Source organism: Heptranchias perlo, chromosome 2, assembly GCF_035084215.1.
Source record: "Heptranchias perlo isolate sHepPer1 chromosome 2, sHepPer1.hap1, whole genome shotgun sequence".
Taxonomy (NCBI): Eukaryota; Metazoa; Chordata; class Chondrichthyes; order Hexanchiformes; family Hexanchidae; genus Heptranchias; species Heptranchias perlo.
The window spans coordinates 4536826-4557194 of NC_090326.1; the positions used below are offsets into that span (position 1 = coordinate 4536826).

The following is a 20369-nucleotide window of genomic DNA, read 5'->3' on the forward strand; positions in this document are numbered from 1 at the left end:
GGGGGGAGGGGACTGTGTCTGATTTTTGGGGGAGGGGACTGTGTCAGATTGTGGGGGGAGGGGACTGTGTCTGATTTTTGGGGGAGGGGACTGTGTCTGATTTTTGGGGGAGGGGACTGTGTCAGATTGTGGGGGGAGGGGACTGTGTCTGATTTTTGGGGGAGGGGACTGTGTCTGATTTTTGGGGGAGGGGACTGTGTCTGATTTTTGGGGGAGGGGACTGTGTCTGATTTTTGGGGGAGGGGACTGTGTCAGATTTTTGGAGGAGGGGACTGTGTCTGATTTTTGGGGGAGGGGACTGTGTCAGATTGTGGGGGGAGGGGACTGTGTCTGATTTTTGGAGGAGGGGACTGTGTCTGATTTTTGGAGGAGGGGACTGTGTCTGATTTTTGGAGGAGGGGACTGTGTCTGATTTTTGGAGGAGGGGACTGTGTCTGATTTTTGGGGGAGGGGACTGTGTCTGATTTTTGGAGGAGGGGACTGTGTCAGATTGTGGGGGGAGGGGACTGTGTCTGATTTTTGGAGGAGGGGACTGTGTCAGATTGTGGGGGGAGGGGACTGTGTCTGATTTTTGGGGGAGGGGACTGTGTCTGATTTTTGGGGGAGGGGACTGTGTCAGATTGTGGGGGGAGGGGACTGTGTCTGATTTTTGGAGGAGGGGACTGTGTCTGATTTTTGGGGGAGGGGACTGTGTCTGATTTTTGGGGGAGGAGACTGTGTCTGATTTTTGGGGGAGGGGACTGTGTCTGATTTTTGGAGGAGGGGACTGTGTCTGATTTTTGGAGGAGGGGACTGTGTCTGATTTTTGGGGGAGGGGACTGTGTCTGATTTTTGGAGGAGGGGACTGTGTCTGATTTTTGGGGGGAGGGGACTGTGTCTGATTTTTGGGGGAGGGGACTGTGTCTGATTTTTGGAGGAGGGGACTGTGTCTGATTTTTGGGGGAGGGGACTGTGTCTGATTTTTGGGGGAGGGGACTGTGTCTGATTTTTGGGGGAGGGGACTGTGTCTGATTTTTGGGGGAGGGGACTGTGTCTGATTTTTGGGGGAGGGGACTGTGTCTGATTTTTGGGGGAGGGGACTGTGTCTGATTTTTGGAGGAGGGGACTGTGTCTGATTTTTGGGGGAGGGGACTGTGTCTGATTTTTGGGGGAGGGGACTGTGTCTGATTTTTGGGGGAGGGGACTGTGTCTGATTTTTGGGGGAGGGGACTGTGTCTGATTTTTGGGGGAGGGGACTGTGTCTGATTTTTGGAGGAGGGGACTGTGTCTGATTTTTGGGGGAGGGGACTGTGTCAGATTTTTGGGGGAGGGGACTGTGTCAGATTTTTGGGGGAGGGGACTGTGTCTGATTTTTGGAGGAGGGGACTGTGTCTGATTTTTGGAGGAGGGGACTGTGTCTGATTTTTGGAGGAGGGGACTGTGTCTGATTTTTGGGGGAGGGGACTGTGTCTGATTTTTGGAGGAGGGGACTGTGTCTGATTTTTGGGGGAGGGGACTGTGTCTGATTTTTGGAGGAGGGGACTGTGTCTGATTTTTGGGGGAGGGGACTGTGTCTGATTTTTGGGGGAGGGGACTGTGTCTGATTTTTGGAGGAGGGGACTGTGTCTGATTTTTGGGGGAGGGGACTGTGTCTGATTTTTGGGGGAGGGGACTGTGTCTGATTTTTGGGGGAGGGGACTGTGTCTGATTTTTGGGGGAGGGGACTGTGTCTGATTTTTGGGGGAGGGGACTGTGTCAGATTGTGGGGGGAGGGGACTGTGTCTGATTTTTGGAGGAGGGGACTGTGTCTGATTTTTGGGGGAGGGGACTGTGTCTGATTTTTGGGGGAGGGGACTGTGTCTGATTTTTGGAGGAGGGGACTGTGTCTGATTTTGGGGGGAGGGGACTGTGTCTGATTTTTGGAGGAGGGGACTGTGTCTGATTTTTGGGGGAGGGGACTGTGTCTGATTTTTGGGGGAGGGGACTGTGTCTGATTTTTGGGGGAGGGGACTGTGTCTGATTTTTGGGGGAGGGGACTGTGTCTGATTTTTGGGGGAGGGGACTGTGTCTGATTTTTGGGGGAGGGGACTGTGTCTGATTTTTGGAGGAGGGGACTGTGTCTGATTTTTGGGGGAGGGGACTGTGTCAGATTTTTGGGGTGAGGGGACTGTGTCAGATTGTGGGGGGAGGTGACTGTGTCTGATTTTTGGGGGAGGGGACTGTGTCAGATTGTGGGGGGAGGGGACTGTGTCTGATTTTTGGAGGAGGAGACTGTGTCTGATTTTTGGGGGAGGGGACTGTGTCTGATTTTTGGGGGAGGGGACTGTGTCTGATTTTTGGGGGAGGGGACTGTGTCTGATTTTTGGGGGAGGGGACTGTGTCTGATTTTTGGAGGAGGGGACTGTGTCAGATTTTTGGGGGAGGGGACTGTGTCTGATTTTTGGGGGAGGGGACTGTGTCTGATTTTTGGAGGAGGGGACTGTGTCAGATTTTTGGAGGAGGGGACTGTGTCTGATTTTTGGAGGAGGGGACTGTGTCTGATTGTGGGGGGAGGGGACTGTGTCTGATCCTATTCATTCAATTCGTTGGGATCTGATAATATGCGTTTAATTCGCTGGGATCTGATCCCATGCCTTTAATTCGATGTGATTTGATCCCATTCAATTAATTCTCTGGGATATGATCCCATGCCTTTAATTAACTGGAATCTGATCCCATTCATTTAATTTGCTGAGATCTGATTCCAACCATCTAATTGGCTGCGATCTCATCCCATGCTTTTAATTCGCTGGGATCTGATCCCATGTTTTTAACTCACTGGGTTTTGATCCCATTCCATAATTTTCTGCGATCTGATCACATTCCTTTAATTCTCTGGAATCTGATCACATTCCTTTAATTCACTGGGATCTGATCCCATTCCATAATTCTCTGCGATCTGATCACATTGCTTTAATTCTCAGCGATCTGATCACATTCCTTTAATTCATTGGGATCTAATCACATTTCTTTAATTCCATGGGATCCGATCCCATGCCTTTAATCCACTGGATCTGATCCCATTCCTGTAATTCACTGGGATCTGATCCCATTCCATAATTCTCAGCGATCTGATCACATTCCTTTAATTCATTGGGATCTAATCACATTTCTTTAATTCCATGGGATCCGATCCCATGCCTTTAATCCACTGGATCTGATCCCATTCCTTTAATTCACTGGGATCTGATCCCATTCCATAATTCTCAGCGATCTGATCACATTCCTTTAATTCATTGGGATCTAATCACATTTCTTTAATTCCATGGGATCCGATCCCATGCCTTTAATCCACTGGATCTGATCCCATTCCTTTAATTCACTGGGAGCTGATCCCATTCCTTTAATTCACTGGGATCTGATCCCATTCCATAATTCTCTGCGATCTGATCACATTGCTTTAATTCTCAGCGATCTGATCACATTCCTTTAATTCATTGGGATCTAATCACATTTCTTTAATTCCATGGGATCCGATCCTATGCCTTTAATCCACTGGATCTGATCCCATTCCTTTAATTCACTGGGATCTGATCCCATGCATTTAATCCATTGGATCTGATCCCATTCCTTTAATTCACTGGGAGCTGATCCCATTCCTTTAATTCACTGGGATCTGATCCCATTCCTTTCGGCCGTACTGTGCTCAGTGGATTGGAATACAGTTACTGAGCCAGCAGTAACTGGATGAAACACCAGTTCCAAAACATTGACGGGACGAATGGGCTAGAATGTAAATCTAATTATCACGATGTAAGGGAAAATCACTGATAACGTGACCTCCTCTTCAAGACATTTTATAAGCATCCTGACTTTGCAGGGCACGACACAGGTTTTCCCCTCCCTCACCGGCTCCCGAGCAACGTTAACTTTTAGCACACCACAAAACTCAGTTTGTTGATATAAGAACATAAGAACATCAGAAATAGGAGCAGGAGTAGGCCATATGGCCCCTCGAACCTGCTTCACCATTCAATCAGATCATGGCTCAGCTTCGACCTCAACTCCACTTTCCCGCCCGATTCTCATATCGCTTGATTCCACTAGAGTCCAAAATCTATTCATCTCAGCCGTGAAAATATTCAATAATCTGCACCCAAAGGCAAATCAGGACAAGGAAAAGAAACGGACCAAACACTTCCCACAAGGCCCAAGAGACAAGCTGGCGGGTGGAAAGTGACGAGTTATTTGAAGAATGAAGAGGCGCTTAAAAGAGATCAACTTACAAGGTGGTAGTTTACAAGGGGGCAGTTTACACGAGAGCAGGTTACAAGGGATCAGTTTACAAGGGGGCAGTTTACACGAGAGCAGGTTACAAGGGATCAGTTTACAAGGGGGCAGTTTACACGAGAGCAGGTTACAAGGGATCAGTTTACAAGGGGGCAGTTTACACGAGAGCAGGTTACAAGGGATCAGTTTACAAGGGGGCAGTTTACACGAGAGCAGGTTACAAGGGATCAGTTTACAAGGGGGCAGTTTACACGAGAGCAGCTTGCAAGGGATCAGTTTACAAGGGGCTGTTTAAAAGAGAGCAGTTTAAAAGGGATCAGTTTACAGGGATCAGTTTACAATGGATCAGTTTACAAAGGGTCAGTTTACAATGGGGCAGTTTACGAGTGATCAGTTTACAAGGGGGCAATTTACAAGGAGGCAGTTTACAACGGGGCAGTTTAAAAGGGGACAGTTTACAAGGGAACAGTTTACAAGACGCAGTTTACAAGGGATCTGTTTACAAGAGATCAGCTTACAAGGCATCATTTTACAAGGAGGCAGTTTTTAAGGCACCAGTTTATAAGGGAATAGTTTACAAGGGAACAGTTTACAAGGGATCAGTTTACAAGGGAACAGTTTATAAGGGATCAGTTTACAAGGGATCAGTTTACAAGGGAACAATTTATAAGGGGAAAGTTTACAAGGGATCAGTTTACAAGGGAACAATTTATAAGGGGAAAGTTTACAAGGGATCAGTTTACAAGGGAACAGTTTACAAGGGAAAGTTTACAAGGGATCAGTTTACAAGGGAACAATTTACAAGGGAAAGTTTACAAGGGATCAGTTTACAAGGGAAAGTTTACAAGGGATCAGTTTACAAGGGATCAGTTTACAAGGGAAAGTTTACAAGGGATCAGTTTACAAGGGAACAGTTTATAAGGGGACAGTTTACAAGGGATCAGTTTACAAGGGGGTAATTTACAAGGGAGCAGTTTACAAGGGAGCATTATACAAGGGATCAAGTTACAAGTGGGCAGTTTACAAGGGACCAATTTACAAGGGATCAGTTTACAAGGGACCAGTTTATAAGGGAGCAGTTTACAACGGATCCATTTACAAAGGGGCGGTTTGCAAGGGATCATTTTACAAGGGGACAGTTTACAAGGGAGCAGCTGCCAAGAGGGCAGTTTAAAAGGGAGCAGTTTACAAGGGTTGAGTTTAAAAGGGACGTTATCATAAGTGACCAGGACACTTATGATAAAGTGAGCATTACCCACGAATGCCAACCTGAGCAGTGATACCTGGTAAAGATAGGAGGGTGGCTCCATGTTAGAGGTGTGTTTGGGAAACAAGTACTGTGTCCACCACGGTCAGTACCATACTGCTAATCTACCCGAATCTGATAGACATTCCATCTCAAAAGCCAGGCCATCAATCAAAAGCTAGCAGGATCCTGATCCTGAAGGTTCACCTTACTGTTTGGATCTAGCAGCCGTGAATGACAATCAATTAGATCTGTTTGTGCTGGAAGCCAGAGTGTGTTCCCTTGCAGTGCCCACCCTTCTCGCCCTGAGTACCACTTGGACTGTGTCCAGCGGTGTGTGGAGTACGTCCGAATGAAGAATGAAGATTCCATAAGAAAGGTAGAGTCATAGAACCACAGAAAGTTACGGCATAGAAGGACGTAATTCGGCCCATTGCGTCCGTGCCGGCAGAAAAAGAGCTATCCAGCTTAATCCCACTTTCCAGCACATGGTCCGTAGCCCTGTAGGTTACGGCATTTCAAGTGTGCATCCAATTACTTTGCCAATGATTTGAGGGTTTCTGCCTCCACCACTCTTTCAGGCAGTGAGTTCCAGACCTCCACCACCCTCTGGGTAAAAAAAAAATTCTCCTCAGCTGCCGTCTAATCCGCAGACCAATTAATTTAAAGCTATGCCCCCTGATCACTGACCCCTCTACTAAGGGAAAAAGGTCCTCCCTATCCACTCTATCTAGTCCCATCATAATTTTACATACCTAAATTAAATCTCCCAATTAGCCTCCTTTGTTCCAAAGAAAACAGCCCCAGCCTATCCAATCTTTTCTCATAGCTAAAATTCTCAAGCCCTGGCAACATCCTCGTAAATCTTCTCTGTAGCCTCTCTAGTGCAATCACATATTTCCTGTAATGTAGTGACGAGAACTGTACGCAGTACTCAAGCTGTGGACTAACCAATGTTTTATACATTTCCAGCATAACCTCCCTGCTCTAATATTCTATGCCACGGCTAATAAAGGGAAGTATTCCGTATGCCTTTTTAACCAGCTTATCGACTTGTCCTGCTAATTTCAGGATCTGTGGACATGCACTCCAAGGTCCCTTTTGTTTCTCAATATCCTACCATTTATTGTGTACTCCCTTACCTTGTTTGACCTCCCCAAATGCATTACCTCACACTTCCCTGGATTGAATTCTATTTGCCACTTTTCTGCCCACCTGACCAGTCCATCGATATCGTCTTGCAGACTATAGCTTTCCTCCTCACTACCAATCTCACAGCCAATTTTTATATCGTCTGCAAACTTCTTGATCAAGCCCCCCACATTCAAGTCCAAATCATTAATATATACCACAAAAAGCAAGGGACCTAGTACTGAGCCTTGTGGTAACCCACTGGAAACAGCCTTCCAATCACGAAAAAAACCATCAACCATTACACTTTGTTCTTACCACTGAGCCAATTCTGGAGCAACTAGCCCCTTTCCCTTGGATTCCATGGGCTTTTACTTTGTTAACCAGTCTGCCATGTGGGACCTTGTCAAAAGCCTTGCAAAAATCCATGTACACTACATCGTATATGTTACCCTGATCAACCCTCCTTGTTAAGTGCACAAAAAATTGAATCAAATTATTTAGACACAAACTTCCCTTAACAAATCCATGCTGAATGTCCTTGATTAACCTGTGCCTTTCTAAATGGCGATTATGCTGTCCCTCAGAATCGATTCCAATTATTTGCCCACCATCGAGGTTACACTCACTGGTTTTTAATTACTCGGTCTTTCTGTTTCTCGCTTTTTAAACAACCGTACAACATTAGCATTCCTGCAATCCTCTGGCCGAGCCAGTGAGGATTGGAAAGTGATAGTCAAAGCCTCCGTTATTTCCTCCCTTGCTTCTCTTAACAGCCTGAAATGCATTCCATCCGGGCCTGGCGGTTTATCTACTTTCATAAATGCTAAACCCCTTAATACTTCCTCTCTCACTATGTTAATCCCATCCATTATTTCACACTCATTCTTAATTTCAATCTCTGCATCATTCCCTGTTATTGTGAAGAAAGATGCAAAGTATTAATTGAGAACCATACCCATATCTTCCATCTCCACACATATGTTAACTTTTCGATCTCTAATAGACCTTATAGGGTCTTCAAAAGACTTGGTGTTCTCCCGTGGACTCCTCAGGTCAGACTGGCAGCATTCAAAACCGGAGTGCCTGAGAAGCACGGTTTGTGAGGCCAGGAAAGGTTTAACGAGAATCACGTTCTGCTGTAATTTTCTACAGCATTCTGGAGATCAGGCAATCCTGAACAACATAATCTAGAAACAAAAGAATGAGAGACTATCCCAGTCTCCACCCTGACTGCCTGAGGTCCTTTAGCAGATTGGTGATTGTCCAGTAATGTGAGCAAGTTGATTGATTTGTTAACTCCCCAACTCCTGATGATATTCTGGACTACCTACGTGTGGATCATCCACTCGTCAGGGTGGATTACAAGTTAGCTGAGTGTGCCGACTGTTTTATTGTCCATCCCGACCAAAATTGGCACCAAGAATATCAACCCATGCTTCAAGCACCAATGGGAAGTAACGTGTCATGTTGACAGAGGTACCGGGTCTGGGCCCCTCCCTGTTTGTAGGCGCTCCGGACTACTGTCAAATTGTGTGTCTGGAGGCGCAGTGACTTACGCCGCATCAAGTCTGAAGGTATATAATGTCTTATTGTAGCATTCAAACCTTGAGCCTGTTGAAATGCCAAGTGAACTCATCCATATCGATTGGCCTAGAAGTCCATTGATCCTGAATGTAGCCTCCCACCCATATCGAAGCTGAACAGCCTGATGGCTGCAGCACCAATACCTGGAGAACACTGTGATCTCAGGACCAGCAGCTCTAGTTCAGATGCTGTGACAAAGGAGGCCTGTGGAAACTTAATTGATGGAGCAAGGCTTAACTGGTGAAATATCCCCAACAGTTCGTCCTTCTGGAGGAAGAAGATGACTATGACTATCACTCACTCGCTCTCAGTGTGGATGGTCGAAGATACTGATCTCAACTGCCAGTTTGCCCATTAGTAGCTGGTTGCTTTGATGGTCAAACCAAACTACATTATGAAAACATGAAGGCTCAAGGAGCTAATGCATTGGATGCTCACTAATTCTGGTCTCCGAGGCCCAAGTGTCCCGAGTGATCCATTTCCACATGGAAGTAGTAGAAATGGCTCATCCATCCACATCTGTGGTGGGCTATCAAAGGCAGGAATCACTGCTTGGAGAGGTAGAGCTGGAGAGGGCCTTGAAGGTTACTTGTTGCGTGCTCCCTGCTTTCCAGGTCCTAATCTGGAAAGACGGGCTAACATGACACAAAGACATTGCAGTCCGGCGAAAGCTTTGAAAAGACTGCTGTCCCTGAAAGGGCCTGTAGATGGGGTGGGCTCAGCTGCAAAGTGAGACAGTGTCTCCTTGCATGCCAATCCGGGAATGCCTGAAAGTTCTGCTGGAGATGCTTGTACCCTGAAGCAGCTCCTCCACTCGCTCGCCACAGAAGCCCTCAGCATCTAAGGGCATCTGCAGTGGTTGTTGCTGCAGTTACTGAAGGAACTCCAAGATGCGCAGCCAAGCTAAGTGGTGATACAAGATCCACTGGACGATAGACCCTGCTCCTTTATTAATGGCAGCCACACAACCTGCTGCTGCAGTGATGCTCTCTGAAAGTGGTCCTCACTCTGTGGCAGGGATTGCTCCCTCAATTCACCTGTGAGGCATTATCCTGCAATAAGTAAAGCTGGCCACTATGGATTTGGTGGTGGAGAACACGAATATGCGTCAAACACTGAAGGAAGCTCCGCCAAACCCACATGTCCCACTATTTGGATTGTGGTGGGTGGAACAGGACTAGTTTCCTGAGCGATGACTTTCCCTCTGATGCTTTCACGACTGAAGTTCAGCAGTTGGATCAATGAACTGAAAAGTGTGAAGCAGGTTGGCGGAGGCACTATAGACGCTGTCTACATTGGCCACAACCGGAGGGTGCTGATCAAGACCGACCAAACGGCCCTGGAGTTTGGTAGATCGCATCCAGCAAAGGTCGATGGCTGAGACCTTTGCAAGACCCCAATAAAGACTCAATTCTCCAGGTGCAGGGACTTCCAGAACCTCCAGTTTCAGACTCTGCGTCACACATGTGTTGAATACATGAATAAGCCTCAGTGACTGGAGGTTGTGGTCGGACTCAGGCTCCCAACTGGACTTCCGAAGGTGGGAAGCCGCCAAGCAGCTTCTGTGGGCTGAACCGACAGAGAAGGTTCATAACGGGATGCAACCAACAGAGTACCCTTTGTCGTCCAGTACTTCCCCGGAGCGGAGAAACCACGCCATGTTCTCCGCAGCCTTCAACATGTCATCAATGACGACGAACACCTCGCTATGGCCATCCCCACACCTCCACTACTCACCTTCAAACAGCCACCCAACCTCAAACAGACCATCGTTCGCAGCAAATTACCCAGCTTTCAAGAGAACAGCGTCCACGACACCACACAACCCTGCCACGGTAACCTCTGCAAGACATGCCAGATCATCGACACAGATACCACCATCACACGAGAGGACACCACCCACCAGGTGCATGGTTCATACTCCTGTGACTCGGCCAACGTTGTCTACCTCATACGTTTCAGGAAAGGATGACCCAGAGCATGGTACATTGGCGAGACCATGCAGACGCTGCGACAACGGATGAACGGACACCGCGCAACAATCGCCAAACAGGAGGGTTCCCTCCCAGTCGGGGAACACTTCAGCAGTCATGGACATTCATCCACCGACCTTCGGGCAAGCGTACTCCAAGGCGGCCTTCGAGACACACGACAACGCAAAATCGTCGAGCAGAAATTGATAGCCAAGTTCCGCACCCATGAGGACGGCCTCAACCGGGATCTTGGGTTCATGTCACGCTACACGTTACCCCACCAGCGAACAAATGTTATCTGTTTTTAATATAACGGGTCAGTTGCTGTCTTTTCTATGTTTCTACCTCTCTATCTCTGTTTATTTATTTATTTATTTTTTTTGGTGATTTGTATATTCTGAGACCTTGCAGGTAACAACTGTCTGTCTGCACACTGATTGCCTTGGCAACGAGCAGTTGAAAAAACTGTCTGTAATCATCAAGCAATGTTCTGTGAATGATAAATGCGATTTCATTTCGAGGATTTCATTACGTTCACCTGAGGAAGGAGGAAGCCTCCGAAAGCTTGCGAATTTAAAATAAAATTGTTGGACTATAACTTGGTGTTGTAAAATTGTTTACATTTCTTTAAAATGTGTTGACACTGATCAAAGTTTGTGGGAAGATTTTTTTTGCCATTTCTCCCAAGATTCAGAAAAGACCTGTTGCTTGTCACTTTAATTTTCGCCCGGGTTCGATTCCCAGTCAGGGAACGTTATTTGCGAAGTGCTGTTCGTTCTGATGCCAGTGATTGCTCCTGATCGCTATCAGTTTGACACTGCTGTGGTTGCAACAAGGGGCTGCCCATCATTCCTTTATCTCACAACCCATTAGAGTGACACACAATGTACTTTCTTGCCTTCTGCAAAATGCCAGTATTTATTTTAAAAGAGTCGTCACGCTGATCAAAGTTTGTGGGAAGGTTTTTGTTGCCATTTCCAGCAGATTTGGAAAAGATCTGCTGCCTGACACTCTAATTGTCGCCAACCTTTAACTATAGCTCACAGTGTCAGAACAGTCACTGTTTTTTAGACTTTTATGTCTCTTCTGCCACTACATCTCCTTAACAACACCAGCTGATCACAGCACCGCTTTCTTCAAAATGAGGCCCAGTGTAAAAAAAAATGCACGGTTTCAAAGCGAAGGGAGGTGTGCAAGATTGGAAGGAGTGTGCGACTGGATATAATGGGCCTGAGGCAGTGAGAACATCTCTTGAGCATAAAGACATTCAGTATCTGAAAGAAGCAGGCTGATGAGCTCTTTCAGTTTATTTATCCTGGCATCTGCAAAACCCATCGTCTCTCAAAGTCCATCATCTTTCATCCATTTTGTGTGCATGCCTACCCGAACTTGGTGCTGTCATTGTCTGAACCAGTGTTTTATGTTGTTCGATGACCGTCACAAACACGATGGGCCGAATGGCCTCCCACTGTGCCGTGAATGTTCTATGTTCCAATGTGCTAAAAGAAAATGCCATTTTGGGTGAGCAGCTTTTTTTTGGATCGAAAGAGACCTGAATTTCAAAGGGACAATTAGGAAAGAAAAGGTTGGACTCCTCTCTCGCATGCATCAGCCGTAGCTTCCCTGGTGGTCTAGTGGTTAGGATTCGGCGCTCTCACCGCCGCGGCCTGGGTTCGATTCCCGGTCAGGGAAGATTGCTTTCTTGGTGCTCGTCGTTCTGGTGCCAACGAATGTCCCATCACTGAGCCCAATGCTTGCTCCCGATCAACATTAGCTTTTTCGCCAACATAAATGCTAATCGAGCAGCGGGCAGCCGATCATTCTTTAATCTAACAAGCCATTAGAGCGACATACAATGCACTTTCATGCCTTCTGTAAAATGCCTACATTTCTTTAAAATGTGTTGACGCTGATCAAAGTTTGTGGGAAGATTTTTGTTGCCATTTCTCCCAAGATTCGGAAAAGACCTGTTGCTTGTCACTTTAATTGTCGCCAACCTTTAACTGTAGCTCACAGTGTCAGAACAGTAACTGTTCTCATTAGCCATTTATGTCTCTCCTGGCACGACATCTCCTTAACAACACCAACTAATCACAGCACCTCTTTCTTCAAATTGAATTCCAGTGTAAAAAATGAGCGTTTTCAAAGCTAAGGAAGATGTGCAAGATTGGAAGGAGTGTGCGACTGGAGATAATGGGCCTGAGGCAGTGAGAACATCTCTTGAACATTATCAGTACCTGAAAGGAGGGAGATGAGATCTTTGAGTTTATTTCTCCTGGCATCAGCAAAACCCATCGTCCCTCAATGCCCAACATCTTTCATCCATTTCGAGTGCATGCCGACCCGAACTTGGTGCTGTCATTGTCTGAACAAGTGTTTCATGTTCTTCGATGACCGTTGCAGACACGATGGGCCGAATGGCCTCCTTCTGTGCCCTGAATGTTCTGTGTTTCTATGTACTAAAAGAAAATGCCATTTTGGCCGAGCAGCTTGCTTGGGGAGAAAGGGACGTGAAATGCAGAGACAAATAGGAAAAAGAGGCTTGGACTGATGGCCTGCAAGATCGTGCCATGTGCTTCCCTGGTGGTCTAGTGGTTAGGATTCGGCGCTTTCACGGCCGCGGCCCGGGTTCGATTCCCGGTCAGGGAATGTTATTTGCAAAGAGTCGTGACGCTGATCAAAGTTTGTGGGAAGGTTTTTGTTGCCATTTCTAACAGATTTGGAAAAGATCTGCTGCCTGACACTCTAATTGTCGCCAACCTTTAACTATAGCTCACAGTGTCAGAACAGTCACTGTTTTTTAGACTTTTATGTCTCTTCTGCCACTACATTTCCTTAACAACACCAGCTGATCACAGCACCGCTTTCTTCAAAATGAGGCCCAGTGTAAAAAAAAATGCACGGTTTCAAAGCGAAGGGAGGTGTGCAAAATTGGAAGGAGTGTGCGACTGGATATAATGGGCCTGAGGCAGTGAGAACATCTCTTGAGCATAAAGACATTCAGTATCTGAAAGAAGCAGGCTGATGAGCTCTTTCAGTTTATTTATGCTGGCATCTGCAAAACCCATCGTCTCTCAAAGTCCATCATCTTTCATCCATTTTGTGTGCATGCCTACCCGAACTTGGTGCTGTCATTGTCTGAACCAGTGTTTTATGTTGTTCGATGACCGTCACAAACACGATGGGCCGAATGGCCTCCCACTGTGCCGTGAATGTTCTATGTTCCAATGTGCTAAAAGAAAATGCCATTTTGGGCGAGCAGCTTTTTTTTGGATCGAAAGAGACCTGAATTTCAAAGGGACAATTAGGAAAGAAAAAGTTGGACTCCTCTCTCGCATGCATCAGGCGTAGCTTCCCTGGTGGTCTAGTGGTTAGGATTCGGCGCTCTCACCGCCGCGGCCCGGGTTCGATTCCCGGTCAGGGAAGATTGCTTTCTTCGTGCTTGTTGTTCTGGTGCCAACGAATGTCCCATCACTGAGCCCAATGCTTGCTCCTGATCAACATTAGCTTTTTCGCCAACATAAATGCTAATCGAGCAGCGGGCAGCCGATCATTCTTTAATCTAACAAGCCATTAGAGCGACATACAATGCACTTTCATGCCTTCTGTAAAATGCCTACGTTTCTTTAAAATGTGTTGACGCTGATCAAAGTTTGTGGGAAGATTTTTGTTGCCATTTCTCCCAAGATTCGGAAAAGACCTGTTGCTTGTCACTTTAATTGTCGCCAACCTTTAACTGTAGCTCACAGTGTCAGAACAGTAACTGTTCTCATTAGCCATTTATGTCTCTCCTGGCACGACATCTCCTTAACAACACCAACTAATCACAGCACCTCTTTCTTCAAATTGAATTCCAGTGTAAAAAATGAGCGTTTTCAAAGCTAAGGAAGATGTGCAAAATTGGAAGGAGTGTGCGACTGGAGATAATGGGCCTGAGGCAGTGAGAACATCTCTTGAACCTTATCAGTACCTGAAAGGAGGGAGATGAGATCTTTGAGTTTATTTCTCCTGGCATCAGCAAAACCCATCGTCCCTCAATGCCCAACATCTTTCATCCATTTCGAGTGCATGCCGACCCGAACTTGGTGCTGTCATTGTCTGAACAAGTGTTTCATGTTCTTCGATGACCGTCGCAGACACGATGGGCCGAATGGCCTCCTTCTGTGCCCTGAATGTTCTGTGTTTCTATATACGAAAAGAAAATGCCATTTTGGCCGAGCAGCTTGTTTGGGGAGAAAGGGACGTGAAATGCAGAGACAAATAGGAAAAAGAGGCTTGGACTGATGGCCTGCCAGATTGCGCCATGTGCTTCCCTGGTGGTCTAGTGGTTAGGATTCGGTGCTTTCACCGCCGCGGCCCGGGTTCGATTCCCGGTCAGGGAACGTTATTTGCAAAGTGCTGTTTGTTCTGATGCCAGTGATTGCTCCTGATTGCTATCAGATTTACACTGCTGTGGTTGCAACAAGGGGCTGCCCATCATTCCTTTATCTCACAACCCATTAGAGTGACACACAATGTACTTTCTTGCCTTCTGTAAAATGCCAGTATTTATTTTTAAAGAGTCGTGACGCTGATCAAAGTTTGTGGGAAGGTTTTTGTTGCCATTTCTAACAGATTTGGATAAGATCTGCTGCCTGACACTCTAATTGTCGCCAACCTTTAACTATAGCTCACAGTGTCAGAACAGTCACTGTTTTTTAGACTTTTCTGTCTCTTCTGCCACTACATCTCCTTAACAACACCAGCTGATCACAGCACCGCTTTCTTCAAAATGAGGCCCAGTGTAAAAAAAAATGCACGGTTTCAAAGCGAAGGGAGGTGTGCAAGATTGGAAGGAGTGTGCGACTGGATATAATGGGCCTGAGGCAGTGAGAACATCTCTTGAGCATAAAGACATTCAGTATCTGAAAGAAGCAGGCTGATGAGCTCTTTCAGTTTATTTATCCTGGCATCTGCAAAACCCATCGTCTCTCAAAGTCCATCATCTTTCATCCATTTTGTGTGCATGCCTACCCGAACTTGGTGCTGTCATTGTCTGAACCAGTGTTTTATGTTGTTCGATGACCGTCACAAACACGATGGGCCGAATGGCCTCCCACTGTGCCGTGAATGTTCTATGTTCCAATGTGCTAAAAGAAAATGCCATTTTGGGCGAGCAGCTTTTTTTTAGATCGAAAGAGACCTGAATTTCAAAGGGACAATTAGGAAAGAAAAGGTTGGACTCCTCTCTCGCATGCATCAGCCGTAGCTTCCCTGGTGGTCTAGTGGTTAGGATTCGGCGCTCTCACCGCCGCGGCCCGGGTTCGATTCCCGGTCAGGGAAGATTGCTTTCTTGGTGCTCGTCGTTCTGGTGCCAACGAATGTCCCATCACTGAGCCCAAAGCTAGCTCCTGATTAACATTAGCTTTTTCGCCAACATAAATGCTAATCGAGCAGCGGGCAGCCGATCATTCTTTAATCTAACAAGCCATTAGAGCGACATACAATGCACTTTCATGCCTTCTGTAAAATGCCTACATTTCTTTAAAATGTGTTGACGCTGATCAAAGTTTGTGGGAAGATTTTTGTTGCCATTTCTCCCAAGATTCGGAAAAGACCTGTTGCTTGTCACTTTAATTGTCGCCAACCTTTAACTGTAGCTCACAGTGTCAGAACAGTAACTGTTCTCATTAGCCATTTATGTCTCTCCTGGCACGACATCTCCTTAACAACACCAACTAATCACAGCACCTCTTTCTTCAAATTGAATTCCAGTGTAAAAAATGAGCGTTTTCAAAGCTAAGGAAGATGTGCAAGATTGGAAGGAGTGTGCGACTGGAGATAATGGGCCTGAGGCAGTGAGAACATCTCTTGAACATTATCAGTACCTGAAAGGAGGGAGATGAGATCTTTGAGTTTATTTCTCCTGGCATCAGCAAAACCCATCGTCCCTCAATGCCCAACATCTTTCATCCATTTCGAGTGCATGTTACCCGAACTTGGTGCTGTCATTGTCTGAACAAGTGTTTCATGTTCTTCGATGACCGTCGCAGACACGATGGGCCGAATGGCCTCCTTCTGTGCCCTGAATGTTCGGTGTTTCCATGTACGAAAAGAAAATGCCATTTTGGCCGAGCAGCTTGTTTGGGGAGAAAGGGACGTGAAATGCAGAGACAAATAGGAAAAAGAGGCTTGGACTGATGGCCTGCAAGATAGTGCCATGTGCTTCCCTGGTGGTCTAGTGGTTAGGATTCGGCGCTTTCACGGCCGCGGCCCGGGTTCGATTCCCGGTCAGGGAATGTTATTTGCAAAGAGTCGTGACGCTGATCAAAGTTTGTGGGAAGGTTTTTGTTGCCATTTCTAACAGATTTGGAAAAGATCTGCTGCCTGACACTCTAATTGTCGCCAACCTTTAACTATAGCTCACAGTGTCAGAACAGTCACTGTTTTTTAGACTTTTATGTCTCTTCTGCCACTACATTTCCTTAACAACACCAGCTGATCACAGCACCGCTTTCTTCAAAATGAGGCCCAGTGTAAAAAAAAATGCACGGTTTCAAAGCGAAGGGAGGTGTGCAAAATTGGAAGGAGTGTGCGACTGGATATAATGGGCCTGAGGCAGTGAGAACATCTCTTGAGCATAAAGACATTCAGTATCTGAAAGAAGCAGGCTGATGAGCTCTTTCAGTTTATTTATGCTGGCATCTGCAAAACCCATCGTCTCTCAAAGTCCATCATCTTTCATCCATTTTGTGTGCATGCCTACCCGAACTTGGTGCTGTCATTGTCTGAACCAGTGTTTTATGTTGTTCGATGACCGTCACAAACACGATGGGCCGAATGGCCTCCCACTGTGCCGTGAATGTTCTATGTTCCAATGTGCTAAAAGAAAATGCCATTTTGGGCGAGCAGCTTTTTTTTGGATCGAAAGAGACCTGAATTTCAAAGGGACAATTAGGAAAGAAAAAGTTGGACTCCTCTCTCGCATGCATCAGGCGTAGCTTCCCTGGTGGTCTAGTGGTTAGGATTCGGCGCTCTCACCGCCGCGGCCCGGGTTCGATTCCCGGTCAGGGAAGATTGCTTTCTTCGTGCTTGTTGTTCTGGTGCCAACGAATGTCCCATCACTGAGCCCAATGCTTGCTCCTGATCAACATTAGCTTTTTCGCCAACATAAATGCTAATCGAGCAGCGGGCAGCCGATCATTCTTTAATCTAACAAGCCATTAGAGCGACATACAATGCACTTTCATGCCTTCTGTAAAATGCCTACGTTTCTTTAAAATGTGTTGACGCTGATCAAAGTTTGTGGGAAGATTTTTGTTGCCATTTCTCCCAAGATTCGGAAAAGACCTGTTGCTTGTCACTTTAATTGTCGCCAACCTTTAACTGTAGCTCACAGTGTCAGAACAGTAACTGTTCTCATTAGCCATTTATGTCTCTCCTGGCACGACATCTCCTTAACAACACCAACTAATCACAGCACCTCTTTCTTCAAATTGAATTCCAGTGTAAAAAATGAGCGTTTTCAAAGCTAAGGAAGATGTGCAAAATTGGAAGGAGTGTGCGACTGGAGATAATGGGCCTGAGGCAGTGAGAACATCTCTTGAACCTTATCAGTACCTGAAAGGAGGGAGATGAGATCTTTGAGTTTATTTCTCCTGGCATCAGCAAAACCCATCGTCCCTCAATGCCCAACATCTTTCATCCATTTCGAGTGCATGCCGACCCGAACTTGGTGCTGTCATTGTCTGAACAAGTGTTTCATGTTCTTCGATGACCGTCGCAGACACGATGGGCCGAATGGCCTCCTTCTGTGCCCTGAATGTTCTGTGTTTCTATGTACGAAAAGAAAATGCCATTTTGGCCGAGCAGCTTGTTTGGGGAGAAAGGGACGTGAAATGCAGAGACAAATAGGAAAAAGAGGCTTGGACTGATGGCCTCCAAGATTGTGCCATGTGCTTCCCTGGTGGTCTAGTGGTTAAGATTCGGCGCTTTCACAGCCGCGGCCCGGGTTCGATTCCTGGTCAGGGAACGTTATTTGCAAAGTGCTGTTCGTTCTGATGCCAGTGATTGCTCCTGATCGCTATCAGTTTTACACTGCTGTGGTTGCAACAAGGGGCTGCCCATCATTCCTTTATCTCACAACCCATTAGAGTGACACACAATGTACTTTCTTGCCTTCTGTAAAATGCCAGTATTTATTTTTAAAGAGTCGTGATGCTGATCAAAGTTTGTGGGAAGGTTTTTGTTGCCATTTCCAGCAGATTTGGAAAAGATCTGCTGCCTGACACTCTAATTGTCGCCAACCTTTAACTATAGCTCACAGTGTCAGCACAGTCACTGTTTTTTTAGACTTTTATGTCTCTTCTGCCACTACATCTCCTTAACAACACCAGCTGATCACAGCACCGCTTTCTTCAAAATGAGGCCCAGTGTAAAAAAAAATGCACGGTTTCAAAGCGAAGGAAGGTGTGCAAAATTGGAAGGAGTGTGCGACTGGATATAATGGGCCTGAGGCAGTGAGAACATCTCTTGAGCATAAAGACATTCAGTATCTGAAAGAAGCAGGCTGATGAGCTCTTTCAGTTTATTTATCCTGGCATCTGCAAAACCCATCGTCTCTCAAAGTCCATCATCTTTCATCCATTTTGTGTGCATGCCTACCCGAACTTGGTGCTGTCATTGTCTGAACCAGTGTTTTATGTTGTTCGATGACCGTCACAAACACGATGGGCCGAATGGCCTCCCACTGTGCCGTGAATGTTCTATGTTCCAATGTGCTAAAAGAAAATGCCATTTTGGGCGAGCAGCTTTTTTTTGGATCGAAAGAGACCTGAATTTCAAAGGGACAATTAGGAAAGAAAAGGTTGGACTCCTCTCTCGCATGCATCAGCCGTAGCTTCCCTGGTGGTCTAGTGGTTAGGATTCGGCGCTCTCACCGCCGCGGCCCGGGTTCGATTCCCGGTCAGGGAAGATTGCTTTCTTGGTGCTCGTCGTTCTGGTGCCAACGAATGTCCCATCACTGAGCCCAATGCTTGCTCCTGATCAACATTAGCTTTTTCACCAACATAAATACTAATCGAGCAGCGGGCAGCCGATCATTCTTTAATCTAACAAGCCATTAGAGCGACATACAATGCACTTTCATGCCTTCTGTAAAATGCCTACATTTCTTTAAAATGTGTTGACGCTGATCAAAGTTTGTGGGAAGATTTTTGTTGCCATTTCTCCCAAGATTCGGAAAAGACCTGTTGCTTGTCACTTTAATTGTCGCCAACCTTTAACTGTAGCTCACAGTGTCAGAACAGTAACTGTTCTCATTAGCCATTTATGTCTCTCCTGGCACGACATCTCCTTAACAACACCAACTAATCACAGCACCTCTTTCTTCAAATTGAATTCCAGTGTAAAAAATGAGCGTTTTCAAAGCTAAGGAAGATGTGCAAGATTGGAAGGAGTGTGCGACTGGAGATAATGGGCCTGAGGCAGTGAGAACATCTCTTGAACATTATCAGTACCTGAAAGGAGGGAGATGAGATCTTTGAGTTTATTTCTCCTGGCATCAGCAAAACCCATCGTCCCTCAATGCCCAACATCTTTCATCCATTTCGAGTGCATGCCGACCCGAACTTGGTGCTGTCATTGTCTGAACCAGTGTTTTATGTTGTTCGATGACCGTCACAAACACGATGGGCCGAATGGCCTCCCGCTGTGCCGTGAATGTTCTATGTTCCGATGTACGAAAAGAAAATGCCATTTTGTGCCAGCAGCTTTTTTTTGGATCGAAAGAGACCTGAATTTCAAAGGGACAATTAGGAAAGAAAAGGTTGGACTCCTCTCTCGCATGCATCAGCTGTAGCTTCCCTGGTGGTCTAGTGGTTCGGATTTGGCGCTTTCACCGCCACGGCCCGGGTTCGATTCCCGTTCAGGGAACATTGCTTTCTTGGTGCTCGTCGTTCTGGTCCCAACGAATGTCCCACCACTGATCCCAATGCTTGTTCCTGATCAACATTAGCTTTTTCGCCAACATAAATGCTAATCGAGCAGCGGGCAGCCGATCATTCTTTAATCTAACAAGCCATTCGAGCGACACACAATGCACTTTGATGCCTTCTGTAAAATGCCTATTTTTCTTTAAAAAGTGTTGACGCTGATCAAAGTTTGTGGGAAGATTTTCTGTCTGAAGATGCTGTCAACATTGGGTA

At 46.2% G+C, this 20369-nt stretch overlaps 10 non-coding genes across 10 annotated transcripts; all 10 read left to right on the forward strand.

Moving 5' to 3' along the window:
* The first annotated feature begins 11805 nt into the window (after positions 1-11805).
* Positions 11806-11877, forward strand: trnae-cuc (transfer RNA glutamic acid (anticodon CUC)). The gene has a single exon. It is a non-coding gene; the product is annotated as a tRNA-Glu (tRNA).
* An 885-nt stretch (positions 11878-12762) lies between these two features.
* trnae-uuc (transfer RNA glutamic acid (anticodon UUC)) lies at positions 12763-12834 on the forward strand. Its single transcript has one exon. It is a non-coding gene; the product is annotated as a tRNA-Glu (tRNA).
* A 704-nt stretch (positions 12835-13538) lies between these two features.
* Positions 13539-13610, forward strand: trnae-cuc (transfer RNA glutamic acid (anticodon CUC)). The gene has a single exon. It is a non-coding gene; the product is annotated as a tRNA-Glu (tRNA).
* Positions 13611-14495: 885 nt separating this feature from the next.
* Positions 14496-14567, forward strand: trnae-uuc (transfer RNA glutamic acid (anticodon UUC)). The gene has a single exon. It is a non-coding gene; the product is annotated as a tRNA-Glu (tRNA).
* An 868-nt stretch (positions 14568-15435) lies between these two features.
* trnae-cuc (transfer RNA glutamic acid (anticodon CUC)) lies at positions 15436-15507 on the forward strand. Its single transcript has one exon. It is a non-coding gene; the product is annotated as a tRNA-Glu (tRNA).
* An 884-nt stretch (positions 15508-16391) lies between these two features.
* Positions 16392-16463, forward strand: trnae-uuc (transfer RNA glutamic acid (anticodon UUC)). Its single transcript has one exon. It is a non-coding gene; the product is annotated as a tRNA-Glu (tRNA).
* Positions 16464-17167: 704 nt separating this feature from the next.
* On the forward strand, positions 17168-17239 carry trnae-cuc (transfer RNA glutamic acid (anticodon CUC)). The gene has a single exon. It is a non-coding gene; the product is annotated as a tRNA-Glu (tRNA).
* Positions 17240-18124: 885 nt separating this feature from the next.
* Positions 18125-18196, forward strand: trnae-uuc (transfer RNA glutamic acid (anticodon UUC)). The gene has a single exon. It is a non-coding gene; the product is annotated as a tRNA-Glu (tRNA).
* An 869-nt stretch (positions 18197-19065) lies between these two features.
* On the forward strand, positions 19066-19137 carry trnae-cuc (transfer RNA glutamic acid (anticodon CUC)). The gene has a single exon. It is a non-coding gene; the product is annotated as a tRNA-Glu (tRNA).
* An 888-nt stretch (positions 19138-20025) lies between these two features.
* Positions 20026-20097, forward strand: trnae-uuc (transfer RNA glutamic acid (anticodon UUC)). The gene has a single exon. It is a non-coding gene; the product is annotated as a tRNA-Glu (tRNA).
* Positions 20098-20369: the final 272 nt, after the last annotated feature.